This window comes from Choloepus didactylus, chromosome 22 (genome assembly GCF_015220235.1).
Source record: "Choloepus didactylus isolate mChoDid1 chromosome 22, mChoDid1.pri, whole genome shotgun sequence".
Taxonomy (NCBI): domain Eukaryota; kingdom Metazoa; phylum Chordata; class Mammalia; order Pilosa; family Megalonychidae; genus Choloepus; species Choloepus didactylus.
This window is the reverse complement of record NC_051328.1, coordinates 15,774,345-15,792,766: the sequence shown is the minus strand read 5'-3', so window position 1 is coordinate 15,792,766 and position 18,422 is coordinate 15,774,345. Positions and strand designations below refer to the sequence as shown.

The 18,422-nt window shown below is 36.2% G+C and overlaps 1 non-coding gene across 1 annotated transcript; it reads right to left on the bottom strand.

The window, feature by feature from the left end:
• Nucleotides 1-9,645: 9,645 nt before the first annotated feature.
• Nucleotides 9,646-9,752, bottom strand: LOC119519082. The gene has a single exon (XR_005213942.1). It is a non-coding gene; the product is annotated as a U6 spliceosomal RNA (small nuclear RNA).
• Nucleotides 9,753-18,422: the final 8,670 nt, after the last annotated feature.

Below are 18,422 nucleotides of genomic sequence, written 5' to 3'. Positions count from 1 at the left end.
AGTCTATATATTGTATGATTCCAATTATATGGCATCCTGGAAAAAGCAAAACTGTAAAGATAGCAAAAATATCAGAGGCTTCCAGGATTTGTGGAGAGGAAGGAATAAGCAGTTGAAGCCCTGGAGACTTTTATGGCAGTGAAACTATTTTGTTTGATACTGAAATGGTGGCTACCTGATGTGGTGTATTGGAGGTCTGTGTACCCCAGGAAAAACATGTTCTTAAGCTTAATCCATTCCTGTGGGTGTGAACACATTATAAGCGGGACTTTTTTTTTTAATTCAGTTTTATTGAGATATATTCACATACCATACAATCATCCACGATGTACAGTCAACTGTTCACAGTACCATCTTATAGTTGTGCATTCATCACCCCAATCTATTTTTGAACATTTTCCTTACACCAGAAAGAATCAGAATCAGAACAAAAAAATAAAAAGAAAAAAAGAACACCCAAATCACGCCCCCCCCTCCATCCCACCCTATTTTTCATTTGGGTTTTGTCCCCATTTTTCTACTCATCCATCCATACACTGGATACAGGGAGTGCGATCCACAGGGTTTTCACAATCACACAATGTTATATAATTCTCTTCAAGAGTCAAGGCTACTGGGTTGGAGTTTGGTAGTTTCAGGTATTTACTTCTAGCTATTCCAATATATTAAAACCTAAAAAGTGCTATCCATATAGTGCGTAAGAATGTCCACCAGAGTGACTTCTCGACTCCATCTGAGATCTCTCAGCCACTGAAGCTTTATTGCGTTTTATTTCGCATCCCCCTTTTGGTCAAGATGTTCTCGAACGTAAGTGGGACTTTTTGATAAGCTTACCTCAGTTAAGGTTAGACTCATCTCGATCAGGTGAGTCTTAATAGTCTTAAGCCTATTACTGGAGTAATGAAATTCAGACAGACAGAGAGAAAGCCACAGGAAGCAAGAAGCTGAAATACAGTGGAACCCAGAGGAGAATGGAGAGGCCAGGAAGGGCTACCATGTGCAATGCAGTATGACAGAGGAGCCAAGGACCAGGAATTGCCAGCAGCCAACCCCAGAACATCAAGAAGAAAGCACTGTTTTGATGACACCTTGATTTGGACTTTCTGTTAGCCTCAAAACTATGAGCTAATAAACTCCTATTCCTTAAGCCAACCCATTACATGGTATTTGCTTCAACAGTCTAGGAAATGAGAATACATGACATTAGACACTTGTCAAAATCCATAGAACATACAATTCTATAAACAGAGTAAACTTTAATGTAAACTAAAGGCTTAGGCAGTAAGAATGCATAGACAATGTTTCATCAATGATAACAAATGCACCAATGAAAGATGTTAATAACAGGGAAACTGTGGGTGGGGGGATGGAAGGGATATGGGAACTCTTTGACTTTCTGCTCAATTTTTCTGTAAACCTAAAACTGGCCTAAAAATAAAATCTACTGTTCTTTAAAAAAGGCTTAATTAAAAATTAATCAATAGTCTTTTGAGCAATTGCATATTCTTAGAAGGCTGAGGCATGGGTTCATTCATTCATTCATCTATTCATTTCATGCTGTAAATACTAGAATTTCATTCATGGTTCTGGGAATTGAGGATACAGACTCAAAGAAGACAAAGCCCTGGGATTAACTGAATGGACCAGGAAAAAGGAATCCTCTGCTACATTTGAATGTTGCATGATTTGGAAAGCAAAGGCATACTGTGTTATCTAAATAAAGAGGCCTCAAGAATGTATTAATCAGCAGTTAGATTTCTCTTTCCCCAGAAATGGGCACAAAGTCCTTTTATGATGCATAGAAAGCAGATTTCCTCTGAGTTTTTCCTATTTAAAAATATGTTATTAAAAAATTACAACATTTATTGCCTTATTATGTGTCAAGTACATGCTTTAAATACATGATTCAATATAGGCCAATCCATATAGAACATTGGTCATCAGGAATGACATTGTGTACACTCCTAGGTGATATCTGTAGGATTTAAGATTTATTCACCTAACAGAAAATAAAAATGCATCCATTTTGCTAAAAAGCCCATGCAACTATTCAAAGAAAAACAAGATAATTTTCTGTGTTCCTCAAAAAGAGTCATAAAGAAGAAAATTTTCATGAATGGATTAAGGAAGATAGGAGAGAAGTGGAATTTTCAGGAAATTTCTGGAGGTCGAGTAAGAATTTGAAATGAGTTCAGGTGATGGGACAGTAAGCATAATAAGGTATTTCAGTCTGGCCAAACAGCATGGGGGAAAACATAGATGTGTGAACAATCAAGGCATGTTTTTTATAACAAAGTAATATAAATGTTTCAATTAAATGAAATATCTAGTTTTTCATATATATATATATATATATATATATATATATATATATGATTTATAGACTGCTTAAGACTACAGTATGCTTTAAGAAGTTTTAGAGAAGTAAAATCAATGGGAAAGGTCCTTAACAGAGATATTTCTGCTCAAATCAAGGAAACATTTTCTAGTTTAGCTGTCTAGCAAAGAGAAGGCAGCTTCTAGAAGTAGAGATTTTATATACTGAGGATATTCAAGAAAAGGTGGGTCAACCCTAGCAGAAAAGATGTGTACCTAGTAATTACTAGATACCCTAAGAATCCATCCAAACCTGAAAAGCTGTATTTTAAATTTTAGTCATCTTTTTTTTTTCTGGGGGGAGGCAGCAGGGGAAGAGGGAAAGAGAGAGAGAGTGAAGGAAAGAGAGATTCTTAAAATATTGTGTAGGTTTTAAATATAAATGTTTTTTCCCCATTGCTTAAATTTTTAATAATCTCCACAATCCAAAGTGTGTGGGAGGCCAGGTGAAGTACAGAAGTTCTAGAAATAGATATTTGATGCTGCAACCCACTGTGAAAAACCTTGAAAATGGTACACTTAGAATTTTAGAAGCATGCTGCCATATTTCATCATTAAAAAAACAGCACAGGCCTGGTGATATGAGAAAGGAATTATTTTTTGGAGGTTAACAATGCTCAAAGTATTTAATTTGAATTGCTTTAGCTCAAATTGCTCAAAAATATAATGGAAACAATGCTGAAAGTTTTTTTTCCATAAGATTTAATCATTCTAGATAACATAAAATGTATAATTTTAGGTGCCATAAATGAGAATTTATAGGTAATTACACATAAACACTGCAGCATTATACATTACCCTGATAAAATTTAATAATAAAATCAATCAATTTCATTATGTTAACTCTTATAGGAAAACAGCATTTTAAAAACTTTTCATTTCCACATAAACTTAAGGTAAACAAATTATGAAAGTCACAGGACTGGTTAAGAGCCCATTTGCAGCCCATTCCACAAATTTACTCTTGTGCAAATTGAAGACCTCAGAGGGAATGTGATATTTCAGAGGTCACGTAACGACTCCACACCATACAGGAATGAGAATGGAAATATCAACATGGGTAGCCCACATTGTTATCAAAAGTCTGGCACCAACTGCTGGATGGGGAACTTCGGACCACACCCAATCAATGGTAATAATGTCTCTACATTGGTTTTCCTTGCTTGATGTAATATAGAGGGCATGTTATGCAGTAACAAGAATATGCTGTAAAACCTCACTAATACGTATATAAGGGACACTCATTCAACAAGGGCCACACATGTACAAAACAATTTGCAAGGTAATTTGAAAGTTAATACAAGGATTAATAACATGTTTCTTTGTTTTAGGATTAAAAAATCTCATATCAATCAAAATATATTATCAATTATTAATAACTATAGAGTGCTTTCAACTACTTATAATAAATGTAGGTTAATGATGTGTTAGGCTCTTAAGAACCTTAAGGAAGATTCACAGCTTTTAACCCAGTATTCAATTTCTGGGAGTCTATTATTAGGAGGAACAAGCTTTATCAAATAAGATGCCTACCAAGAAATTATCTGAAATTCCAAGACTGGCATTTCTGTTTAAAAATTATTTAATAGCTAAATTAATTATGGCATGCTCGATATATGCAACAGTATATAACACTTTAAAATGACTTTTAGGAAAAGTTTAAGGAAATGGAACAGGCTTATAATTTAACTTTAAACAGGCTAAAAACTTTAAAAAGTAAAATGTATTTAAATTTAATATATAAATTCCAGCTTCAAAGGATTGTGCTGAGGAAGATACAAATCGAAAATGGTTTGTCTTAGTGGTATAATCATTTTTATATTTTCTCTTTTGTCTACTTTTATTTCCCAATATTTCTAAAAATTCTAAAATGAGCATTTTAAATAAAATAGGGGAAAGACATGCTTTTGTTATGGATTGAATTGTGGCCACCAAAAAGATATGCTCAAATTATAATCCCAGCCCTCTGAAGATGCTATTGGTTAAATGAGGCTGAACTGGATATTAGCGTGGGCTCTTAGTCTAATAAGACTGGTGTCCTTATAAGCAGAGGACATTTTGACATAGCAGCTTAGAGACAGACAGAGAGAGAAAGAGAGACAGACACATGCCAGAAGCAGAGATTGAGCTATGTCATGGATTATGGGCAAGCCACCACCAGAACCCCTGAGTCTTGAGAGGAAGCATGGCCCTGCTGATATCTTCATTTCAGACTTCTGGTCTCTAAAATTCTGAGATAATAACTTTCTGTGCTTTAAGCCACTCAGTTTGTGGTACCATTTACTGCAGCCTTAGGAAACTAAAACATATTTGTATATGTGCTAACAGACGTATTATATATATATATGTACACACACAGACACACACACACACACGCACACACTACCCCCTTCTCCACAGAGAAGTAGTTTTTAATGGACCAGCTTTAAAATATAGAGTTGATAATGATTTTATCAAATATCTGCCTACAATTATTGATTTTGTTGTACTTAAGGTAGCTCAAGGAGTTTATTCTCCTTTTTCAAAAATTCTCCTAAGTATATAAAGCAAACCCTTCTGAATTATCAAAATTTACTTCTCAAATTAATATAGAGCCTGAATTAGTGAGAAGCCATTCAATGCTACCAAGTGCAATAGGTGAAGGGAAGTGTGGAAGACGACAGCATTAGACTGCATGACTCACAGACTTCCATCAGCAGCAGTGCAGTAAGGCTTTCATGTCAACAAAGACATAGTTTTGTAACATTTCTATATTGCCATCTTGAGAACATTGACTAAAGTCTGAATTCAATTTTTTTTTTTGTCTGTGTATGATTTCTTTCATCCAAGACCCTTATCTTCTGAAAAGACAATGAATCTCAGGTTTTTAAGATGTGATGGAGGTAATAGTTGTCCCATAATAAACAATTGTGGTTATATGCCCTCCATTGTGATAGGAACTCTCTCTGGACTTACTGAATGTTTTTGGCAACCCAAGGAGATTGATCAGTGCAGTCATGCAAACAAAGCTTCAGAATGAGAACTGAGTTTATATCTCAATGCCTTATCATGTTTGTTATATGGACTCTGGGAGACTTTAATTTCTTTCCGTAGAGGTAATGGCCAGACTTAAGTAAATGAACCAGCCATATTAATCACAATCAAAATTACTTTTTAAAATTCTTTTGGGAAATAACATAATCTATTGAAATGTAGCAGTAAATATATAGAGGACAAATTGTGAGGGGCATCTATGTGAGGTGAAAGTATTTTATATCACACAATTCCCACACCATGTTGCTCATATTTTATAAGATGTTATTAAACATTTAGTTGTTTCATGGGGGAAACTGTAAACACATGCTCTATACTGGACAATATTTTGAAAACTCTAGGGAGAATAAAAAAGAAACATAGAACAGGATTATTCATAGAAAGACTTATTAAAGTCATTAAATAATTAATAGTCATTATGAATTAACAAAGAGTCAGAAATACAAGGCATAATATTTTTGAAAACTGTTTGAGCTCACCACACCTTCTTTAGTATTGCTATTATTTTGTAGAACAGCTATTAGCCTGTTATTTGATAACTGCTTTTTTTTACAACACAATGTGTGAGCAATACTCGAAAGGTTGATATACTCAAATCATCCTGATACAGTCCTGTGTATTACCCAGTTTACAAATATTTCCTATTAGTTTACTTTACCTGAGGTAGTCATAATCATTATGACTCTGAGGTTCCTCATATCCTCGAGTTCTCAGTTCCATCATTCCACCCTTTCCTGAGATTCTCTCTGAATCCCCACATTTCATTGCAAAACTAAAATGAATGTTTAATTAAAATAATTCCAATATGAGTTCTTTCTTAAAAGAATGAATCTTGTATATTGGTTGCCTGGCTCTCATAAAAACAAACCTGTATCTTTGCATCTGCAAATCCTAAATATGTAAACTAAGTGGACGTGAGCAATCTATCTAAGTGCATTAACAAAGTGTATTTCAATTTCTTCATCTCTATTTGAGATAGGTATATGTAATTTTAAGGTTTGTAAAATAACTTTACGAAATCACGTACAAAATTGCCTGTGATAATTCTTGGCACATAGTAGGCATTCAAAATTCGTAGCTATAATTATGACCTATAGAATGCTAAAACAACCGGTTGAAAAAGACTTCCTGGTTCTTATTTTTAACAGAGCAACTATTAATGCATGGTTTGGGGTAGGGATGTGTGTCAAAAATACTTTCAGTTTAAGTTTAGGAAAGTGCTAGGAATAGCAATGAACTTATGCATGGTTGATGGGTAAAATTAGTTATGTCTGTGTAATTAGGTTGAGAAAGCTGGTATCTATCAAAATATTTCCTCCCATCTCAGCTAAGCATACTGTTACTTTTCTTGCAAACACACACAGTATATCTGCCATAGAAATTAACATATTTTCAGTACCTAAAAGAAATAAGGCCAGTTAGAAAGCTAGAAAGGTAATCAGGCATCAGCCTTATATAACAATTTTCAAAACGCCTGCCCTCTTTATTTCTGCTAGGTTTTCATTCCAATTTGAATGTGTGACTTAAATAAGTGAACTGATTATAGGCACATGTTTGGTGCATAGGTAGAAAGAATGTCTGTTCAGGGGAAATTAAAAGAAGTTGATAAGTAGTAGGAAGGAAGCAAAACTGAGAAAGAGGAATGAAGTAGCGGTACTCCTTCTGAACCTCTTAGAAGCCCCTTTTGCAAAAGGACAGGAGCTGCATAATAAAGTAGCAAGTGCATGCTGGGAGAGCAGGAAATAAATGTGAGAAATGAAAGACCTGGAAGGTAACAGTTTCTGCCCATTAGGGGTGCTCCTGCATCAATCAGTTTAGGGAAATACCCTTTACCAGCTGGCTATGGGAAGAAGACTAGGCTCCCTCCACATCATTGTCATTCAGGCACAAATTGTGGCTATTTGTACATATAGAAAAATGGGGAAAACATCTTAATGAACAAAGAAGGTAAAACCACCATGGAGTCTGTGCATGTGTGTATGTGTGTGTACATGTGTGGTGTGTACATGTGTGTCTAGCATTAGCTTTTTTTTTAGAGAATAATATAAATGTTCATTTTCCTTATGATTTACTTTGCTGTCCTGCTTTTACAATATAGAAAAGTGTATTCTTTGAATAGTTCTAGTAAATATAAATTTAATCTTTCTACTTTGGGATGTAAAGAGAGCTAAAAAATTATATACCCAACCCTCCCCAAATAGTTTTTTAAAATTGTTGAATTAATCAGCAATTCAATTTAACCTTGTTCAACAATTTGATGCAAACGGCTAAGCACAAAAAGAAGTTGTTAGGTAAGTACTACATGGGAAGGAAAAAGGCTTAATATTTTAGCTTCTTGAAAATCAGAAAAACTAGTAGCATTTGGTTACACCTTCAAATTTTTACAAACGAAACATTCTCAAGCAATGCCATCATACATAATCTACAATTATAATCCAAATGTCACAAATATTTTCTGCACACTGGATATAAATACACATCACAAAGGTGCAATTAGAATTAAGCACAGAATATGTACAAAATGAAGAAAGAAGCTTAGGTTTAGACCAAAAAGGTATTGTGATCTTTTGAAAAATAACTTGATTAAATATTATTTTATCCTCTTACACTAATTTACATTTATACAAATTTTAGTTGAAATTACTAGATTGAAGTGCTAAGAATGTCTGCACTATCTACATTTAAAGTTGCTGCACTATTATTTTGTAAATCCCAATTTCAAAAGGAAGATACTTTAATGGAATCCTCTTTTGGATTACTTAATTTCTATTACCTACATCTTGTGTGTTCATATGAACATATATATACACTTAATACATAAAACTACAGATTCCTTTAGGAAATGTACTAAGCATACTAATAATTACTAAGTATTAACCTAGCAAAATGTATGAATTCCAACATGGTTTTTCTTATCATAAAATCAAGAGTCCTATCACAACAGGCTCTTAAATTCATAAAGCTTCTGAATTTTGAATTATCAAAAATGATTTAGGTTATTTTAGTAATTATATGAAAACACACATAGCATCACCTTACCAAAGCACTGGTAAAAAATGATACCATGTTAAACTTCCTATATATATTTAAAAAAAAAAACACTACAATTTTGAAAGCTTTGTTAGGAGGCCCACTTCAAGAAATCAAAAGTCATGTATTGGTTTGAAACCTCTTAGTTCAAAAGTCTATAAAAGGAACAGTTTCTATAGCTAAAAATCTTTCCCTAAATTCATCTCTTCCAGCTTCAATATTATTTAATTCTCCATCCAAGCCAAATTTTATAGTTGATAATTATGCGAGATTCCACGTTATCACTATATAATGATGTTTACTTCTATTCAGATGCACCTTTCCATTTGAATAGTACCCAGTGATCACTTTGACTGACAATTTGTTTCAAATACATACCACCTCTTTGAAAGAAAATGGAGACATCCTGGAGCACATTGTCCATCCTCTGAAATTTAGTTTACTGTCACTACTACTTTACATACACTTAAAAACAAAATACTTAATTTTAAAAGTGTGCCTATGGATTTCTTCCCCTTATGACATTTTTGAAGAGGAAGAATCCATCCTAAAATGGTAATTTTTCTTAAAAAGATAGTGTTTTCTAAACACAAAATATTATTTGAATGTTTCATAAGAATTGTTTATGTAGACATTCTGTCTGCTGTGCATATGTATGTGTGTACATGTGTGTCTATCATTACTTTTTTTTATAATTAAATAAATAACTTTATTTATGATACTTCAGATTTTATAAATGCCAAATATATAGCAACCTAAAGTCCTATAAATTCTAGCTGAGGCACAACCACCAATCAAGGCCTTTTGAAAAATCAAAGACAATAAAGTGTCAGAGGAGAGAAGTTTTGTTCTCCCAACAGAGAATTTAATAAATGAACTTAACTCCCTGATCCTTTAAGGTTCACACTGAAAAAACTTAACTTTCTTTTAAGGGCATCCCCAAGCAACTAGTTGATCAATCAACCCATATTTAGAAAAATAAACCCCATAATTAAAAAAAATATATAAAATGCCCTTCATACCCAGAATGTAACAAAACTTTTGACACCAGAATGAAAAACCTCTGCAGTCTCTGTATCACTGGGTGTCAGCCTGCCCATCAGCCTGTATATCAAGTTCATCTGAACAACAGTATTCACACAGCATGATGTAGTTAAAAAAAAAACTATATGCTAATATCCTTTTATTCCCTGTGGCAGTTGGAAAAAAAATATGGAACGCTTCATGAATTTGCGTGTCATCCTTGGGCAGGGGCCATGCTAATCTTCTCTGTATCGTTCCAATTTTAGTATATGTGCTGCCGAAGCGAGCACCTATCATTACTTTTTAAACAGAAATTTAGTTCCTCTGGTTGGAGATTTCCTTTCTTGGCATAGCATATTTGCTCTTTTTATGCTTGCTACCTACCTGCACAAATGATTTCAGTCCTAGACACAATAAAATGTAAGTTCTATAAAGAAAAGAATTATGCCTACCTTCTTCTCACTTATAACCATAGTTCTGGAAACTGTATATGTACTTAGCAACATTGATTGAAAAAATAAAGGAAATTAAAGGCTTTAATCCTGAAAAGGAAAGGGAACCAAGAACATTAAGATCTAGACACAAATAACTTACTGTGACTGGGAATTAAATTTAGCTTTCAACATCATGTGGCCAGGCAAGAAAGGGAATTTAATGGATTAAATAGTTATAATTTTCTAACAGAAGGAAATCATGGAACACATGTGTTCTAAATTCTATAACCTTCTATAACCTGCCTCATACTCTCACGACGCACAATAAATATTCCACGAATGTTATGGGGATTTTGTGCATCATTTATGGATCACCCATGTAGCTCTTATATTCTATTGTATAGCATCTTTTCAGGACTCCACGTTACTCAAATAGGTAACTGAGCCCCAGAGAAGGGGATGTAGTTCCTTAAAAGCATCAACCCCCAGTTATGTATTTTACACCGTTTCTTAGAGTTTTTCTACAGTTTTAATCTTCAGTCTCCTAGTGTTAGCTACTTTGATAATGTCAGACACACAATCTATCAAGTCCTGCCAATTCTGTTTCAGAGTTAACTCTTAGAAGTCTCATTTGCTGCCCATATCCTCCTACTTATGCCTCAGTCTAAGCTGTCATATTTTACATGGGTTATCTTCAGTAAAATAGAATTTATGATATCATTCATCTACTTAGAATTGCTTTCAATTCCCTGCTGCCTTTAAATTGTATCCTATTCAACCTTTATAATCTGACCTTGAACTGGTATTTCCAGATTTACCTTCCAAGAATACTTCTCCTGCCACACTGAAAGTATAACAATCCCTTGTATATGCCAGGAACTTTCAGGATTTGTTGCCATTAGTTCTCCACACAGAGAATTCTATCCCCTTTCCCTGCATTTCTCTGGAAACTTCAAGGATCCCTTCAAAACTTCTCTCTGACTTCCTCATATTGGTGTACATAGGCTCTTAGTGTCTAAATTCCACAGCATTCTGTTCATATCTTTATAACTGCATTTATTGATGGAAGGACATTTGCAAGCTTCTGCACTTATCTTGGGCACTAGGTTGTTTCCTCCTGTTGGGTAGGGACCATTTCCTATTGACTCTGAATCTCCTGCATCTAGCACCTCTGAACACTGAGGCAACAACCAAAGAATGTTAACTGTGTGGTGTGAGTTTTGCTTTTCTAACTCGTACTTTCATATTGAAACATTTCTTAATAAACACCCTTTCAAATGTTAAAAAAAAGATGCAATGGAGTCCACAGGATGCATGTGACACTAGTGGCCATTTTCGCCATATTTTGTCTAGAGAGTAAGAAAACAGCTTCCTTTTTTGAACAGAAGATCTCCAGTTTGAAAGATCCATCCTTTTACATAGACTCTTAGAGAAAGCTGGATGAAGCTAAAAACTGCTTAACATACTTCACAATTTTGTCTCAGTCCAGCCCTAACAGGAGTATTACCAAAGTGGGAAGAAATTTGACTTAAATCAATATAAAATCAGGTTATAAATCTATACTATGTTTAACTACATGTTCACTGGAACAATTAAGAGGTTTGTTAAACAGAAGACTGCAAGCACCACATACTGCAGAGTCACGGATGGAACTTACTGACATCAAAATAACAACCGGATAAAAGTAAACATCAGAAAAAGCAATGGCCTTCTAGTTTCAAACTTGCAAAGCCCATTAAGGAAATCTGTACATGTCCAAACAGTATAGAATGCCATTTAAGGTTAAAAAAAAGTAATGTCTTTCTGTGTTAAACATTTTGTAGCGCTGAAATTTGGAGTTGAGATCAAAAGGCCCTTTAGAAAGTTGCAATTCAGTCCAAGTCAAACCTGGTCAAATTGTTGAAAGTTCAAATTATAGCCATGACTTTAATTATTACCATGGACCTCTGTGGAGTGGAAATTCTGCCACCTAATTAAAATGATGCTTTTCTAGACAGCTGAGATTAGATTTTAGAAGCTGATGCTGAAGACTTCCTGACCTTTTGCAAAATAATCCATTCAGTTTGAACCCTGAGCTTCCAGGTGAGCTGAGATGATTATGGAACTTTGGGGTCATCTACAAAGCTGACTGGTGGCCCAGCAGAGGCTGCTTCACACTGTTTCATTTCCTTAGGGAATTTCACCTTGAGTGGCAGTGTCCTCGCACCTCAACTCTGCAGTCCTTACACTCAGTAGACTTTTCAAAAGTAGTATTTAGAACAGAACCAACCATGCACATTTTTACTCTTTGTTTATAACACAAGCATGTAAATATATATTTTCCTATAAATTGGCAGTGTCACAGCCAATAAAAGTATATATTCTAACTTATGTGGCTTTCAGTTCATCATTTGCACAGCAGACAATTTAGGAATTGTCTTCTGTATTCCAAGTCATGGGACAGAAAGATGGATAAGCCACACTTTCTGATATCAAGAGGTTTCATTACAATAGGGGAGAGGACTCTAAGTGCTCTGAGTGTTATAATTGAGTTTGTATGTTTACTATATGAGAGTATAAGCCATCCCCAGTCGTGTGTAAGTGTGAACATCTGAGAATTATCCTAGGGGGATGTGATAATCAAACCTGGCTTTAGATAATGAGTTATCAGTTAGAAAAGGACAGTGGTGTAGGCATGCACAATGGCAATGAGTTGCAGAAGAGCATAAGATGTGTTTTTAAAAAGTGATTTTGCTAAAGGCTGTGATAAGAGAGCCAGCGGCTAAATTGAGAAGAGTCTGCCACAATAATGAGATTGGACTAGGCAACAGTGTAGTGTTGGTGTAAATTCAGAAAGTCCAGTGCTGGTTTGGGGAAGTGGGTAGGATGAGAAAGTATCCAGGAAAAGGCTAGTGATTTGGGAGAACACTGGAATACTCTAAGTGAGAAAAAAAGGAAAGATTTAAAAAAATAGAGTAACACCAGGAAGGAAAAGAAGAGAAAAACAGTTTGAGAGAAGTAAGAAGCATAATAGAATCTGAAGACAGAAATTTAATAAGGCATTGGAACATGGGTATAAACAATACTTCAACCAGTTACTCAAAAGCAGTAATGATGGGCCCACAAAAGATACCCTTTCAGTATTTGATTTCATTTAATTTTAACAGCACTACATGGTAAGCAGTTTACTGATGAAGGAACTCAGACCCTTGAGAATAAATAACTTGAGCAAATGTGCCCACTGGGGCCAGGAATGAACTCCGGAGTTTGTCTTACTCCAACTCTTTCTCTCATGCAACCATCATGCCTCCTGGTTTTATAATACGTTGATTTAAAAATCAACATGTAATAGTTGTTTGGCCATTTGGTTATTTAGTGCTTAAAAATTAAAGTGGCATACCTTTTCTCTTCCTATATTAAACAAGCCACTTCACTTGTCAGACTATTTATTTCTTGTTGTTTTTTATTTTTAATAAAGCACCAGATTTCACTTAGAAACATTTGCTTCTCCACTCAAGCGACCTACTAATTATCTCCAAATGTCTCCCAAATACCTGAGCCTAGATATTTCCTTCATGTATTAAGAAAATAACCTGGGTCTCTTCCTATTCTATTTTTGACAGTATTCAATGAGGTGGGAAACAACACCACATTAATCTGCAGAAAATTAAAAGGCATTGAAATTAAGCTTCCCAATCTCAAACTCAAAAATGCACTCAGTGATTTGTGATATATTAAAAATGCTTGCAAGAGATGGCTATGGATGGAGATAATAATTTCAAATAGGCTATATAGAAATCTGTTAAAAATACATGTACAGAGGTGGGGCAAGATGGCGGACTGGTGAGCTGTATGTTTTAGTTACTCCTCCAGGAAAGTAGGTAGAAAGCCAGGAACTGCGTGGACTGGACACCACAGAGCAATCTGACTTTGGGCATACTTCATACAACACTCATGAAAACGTGGAACTGCTGAGATCAGCGAAATCTGTAAGTTTTTGCGGCCAGGGGACCCGTGCCGCTCCCTGCCAGGCTCAGTCCCGTGAGATGAGGGGCTGTCAGCTCCGGGAAGGAGAAGGGAGAACTGCAGTGGCAGCCCTTATCGGAAACTCATTCTACTGATCCAAACTCCAACCACAGATAGACTGAGACCAGACACCAGAGAATCTGAGAGCAGCCAGCCCAGCAGAGAGGAGACAGGCATAGAAAAAAAACAACACGAAAAACTCCAAAATAAAAGCGGAGGATTTTTGGAGTTCTGGTGAACATAGAAAGGGGAAGGGCAGAGCTCAGGCCCTGAGGCGCATATGCAAATCCCGAAGAAAAGCTGATCTCTCTGCCCTGTGGACCTTTCCTTAATGGCCCTGGTTGCTTTGTCTCTTAGCATTTCAATAACCCATTAGATCTCTGAGGAGGGCCCTTTTTATTTATTTATTTTTTTTAATCCTTTTTTCTTTTTCTAAAATAATTACTCTAAGAAGCCCAATACAGAAAGCTTCAAAGACTTGCAATTTGGGCAGGTCAAGTCAAGAGCAGAACTAAGAGAGCTCTGAGACAAAAGGCAATAATCCAGTGGCTGAGAAAATTCACTAAACACAACTTCCCAAGAAAAGGGGGGTGTCCGCTCACAGCCATCATCCTGGTGGACAGGAAACACTCCTGCCCATCGCCAGCCCCATAGCCCAGAGCTGCCCCAGACAACCCAGTGTGATGGAAGTGCTTCAAATAGCAGGCACACACCACAAAACTGGGCGTGGACATTATCCTTCCCTGTAACCTCAGCTGATTGTCCCAGAGTTGGGAAGGTGGAGCAGTGTGAATTAACAAAGCCCCATTCAGCCATCATTTGAGCAGACTGGGAGCCTCCCTACACAGCCCAGCAGCCCAGAACTGCCCTGGGGGGACGGCACTCACCTGTGACATAGCACAGTCATCCCTCAACAGAGGACCCGGGGTGCACAGCCTGGAAGAGGGGCCCACTTGCAAGTCTCAGGAGCCATACGCCAATACCAAGGACTTGTGGGTCAGTGGCAGAGACAAACTGTGGCAGGACTGAACTGAAGGATTAGACTATTGCAGCAGCTTTAAAACTCTAGGATCACCAGGAAAATTTGATTGTTAGGGCCACCCCCCCTCCCTGACTGCCCAGGAACACGCCCCATATACAGGGCAGGCAACACCAACTACACACGCAAGCTTGGTACACCAATTGGACCCCACAAGACTCACTCCCCCACTCACCACAAAGGCTAAGCAGGGGAGAACTGGCTAGTGGAGAACAGGCGGCTCGTGGACGCCACCTGCTGGATAGTTAGAGAAAGTGTACTCCACGAAGCTGTAGATCTGATAAATTAGAGATAAGGACTTCAATTGGTCTACAAATCCTAAAAGAACCCTATCAAGTTCAGCAAATGCCACGAGGCCAAAAACAACAGAAAATTATAAAGCATATGAAAAAACCAGACGATATGGATAACCCAAGCCCAAGCACCCAAATCAAAAGATCAGAAGAGACACAGCACCTAGAGCAGCTACTCAAAGAACTAAAGATGAACAATGAGACCATAGTACGGGATACAAAGGAAATCAAGAAGACCCTAGAAGAGCATAAAGAAGACATTGCAAGACTAAATAAAAAAATGGATGATCTTATGGAAATTAAAGAAACTGTTGACCAAATTAAAAAGATTCTGGACACTCATAGTACAAGACTAGAGGAAGTTGAACAACGAATCAGTGACCTCGAAGATGACAGAATGGAAAATGAAAGCATAAAAGAAAGAATGGGGAAAAAAATTGAAAAAATCGAAATGGACCTCAGGGATATGATAGATAATATGAAACGTCCAAATATAAGACTCATTGGTGTCCCAGAAGGGGAAGAAAAGGGTAAAGGTCTAGGAAGAGTATTCAAAGAAATTGTTGGGGAAAACTTCCCAAATCTTCTAAACAACATAAATACACAAATCATAAATGCTCAGCGAACTCCAAATAGAATAAATCCAAATAAACCCACTCCGAGACATATACTGATCACACTATCAAACACAGAAGAGAAGGAGCAAGTTCGGAAAGCAGCAAGAGAAAAGCAATTCACCACATACAAAGGAAACAGCATACGACTAAGTAGTGACTACTCAGCAGCCACCATGGAGGCGAGAAGGCAGTGGCACGATATATTTAAAATTCTGAGTGAGAAAAATTTCCAGCCAAGAATACTTTATCCAGCAAAGCTCTCCTTCAAATTTGAGGGAGAGCTTAAATTTTTCACAGACAAACAAATGCTGAGAGAATTTGCTAACAAGAGACCTGCCCTACTGGAGATACTAAAGGGAGCCCTACAGACAGAGAAACAAAGAAAGGACAGAGAGACTTGGAGAAAGGTTCAGTACTAAAGAGATTCGGTATGGGTACAATAAAGGATATTAATAGAGAGAGGGGAAAAATATGACAAACATAAACCAAAGGATAAGATGGCTGATTCAAGAAATGCCTTCACGGTTATAACGTTGAATGTAAATGGATTAAACTCACCAATTAGAAGATATAGATTCGCAGAATGGATCAAAAAAAATGAACAATCAATATGTTGCATACAAGAGACTCATCTTAGACACAGGGACACAAAGAAACTGAAAGTGAAAGGATGGAAAAAAATATTTCATGCAAGCTACAGCCAAAAGAAAGCAGGTGTAGCAATATTAATCTCAGATAAAATAGACTTCAAATGCAGGGATGTTTTGAGAGACAAAGAAGGCCACTACATACTAATAAAAGGGGCAATTCAGCAAGAAGAAATAACAATTGTAAATGTCTATGCACCCAATCAAGGTGCCACAAAATACATGAGAGAAACACTGGCAAAACTAAAGGAAGCAATTGATGTTTCCACAATAATTGTGGGAGACTTCAACACATCACTCTCTCCTATAGATAGATCAACCAGACAGAAGACCAATAAGGAAATTGAAAACCTAAACAATCTGATAAATGAATTAGATTTAACAGACATAGACACGACATTACATCCCAAATCACCAGGATACACATACTTTTCTAGTGCTCATGGAACTTTCTCCAGAATAGATCATATGCTGGGACATAAAACAAGCCTCAATAAATTGAAAAAGATTGAAATTATTCAAAGCACATTCTCTGACCACAATGGAATACAATTAGAAGTCAATAACCATCAGAGACTTAGAAAATTCACAAATACCTGGAAGTTAAACAACACACTCCTAAACAATCAGTGGGTTAAAGAAGAAATAGCAAGAGAAATTGCTAAATATATAGAGACGAATGAAAATGAGAACACAACATACCAAAACCTATGGGATGCAGCAAAAGCAGTGCTAAGGGGGAAATTTATAGCACTAAACGCATACATTAAAAAGGAAGAAAGAGCCAAAATCCAAGAACTAATGGATCAACTGAAGAAGCTAGAAAATGAACAGCAAACCAATCCTAAACCATGTAGAAGAAAAGAAATAACAAGGATTAAAGCAGAAAAAAATGACATAGAGAACAAAAAAACAATAGAGAGGATAAATATCACCAAAAGTTGGTTCTTTGAGAAGACAAACAAGATTGACAAGCCCCTAGCTAGACTGACAAAAGCAAAAAGAGAGACGACCCATATAAACAAAATAATGAATGAAAAAGGTGACGGAACTGCAGATCCTGAAGAAATTAAAAAAATTATAAGAGGATATTATGAACAACTGTATGGCAACAAACTGGATAATGTAGAAGAAATGGACAATTTCCTGGAAACATATGAACAACCTAGACTGACCAGAGAAGAAATAGAAGACCTCAACCAACCCATCACAAGCAAAGAGATCCAATCAGTCATCAAAAATATTCCCACAAATAAATGCCCAGGGCCAGATGGCTTCACAGGGGAATTCTACCAAACTTTCCAGAAAGAACTGACACCAATCTTACTCAAACTCTTTCAAAACATTGAAGAAAATGGAACACTACCTAACTCATTTTATGAAGCTAACATCAATCTAATATCTAAACCAGGCAAAGATGCTACAAAAAAGGAAAACTACCAGCCAATCTCCCTAATGAATATAGATGCAAAAATCCTCAACAAAATACTTGCAAATGGAATCCAAAAACACATTAAAAAAATCATACACCATGACCAAGTGGGGTTCATTCCAGGCATGCAAGGATGGTTCAACATAAGAAAATCAATCAATGTATTACAACACATTAACAAGTCAAAAGGGAAAAATCAATTGATCATCTCAATAGATGCTGAAAAAGCATTTGACAAAATCCAACATCCGTTTTTGATAAAAACACTTCAAAAGGTAGGAATTGAAGGAAACTTCCTCAACATGATAAAGAGCATATATGAAAAACCCACAGCCAGCATAGTACTCAATGGTGAGAGACTGAAAGCCTTCTCTCTAAGATCAGGAACAAGACAAGAATGTCCACTGTCACCACTGTTATTCAACATTGTGCTGGAAGTGCTAGCCAGGGCAATCCGGCAAGACAAAGAAATAAAAGGCATCCAAATTGGAAA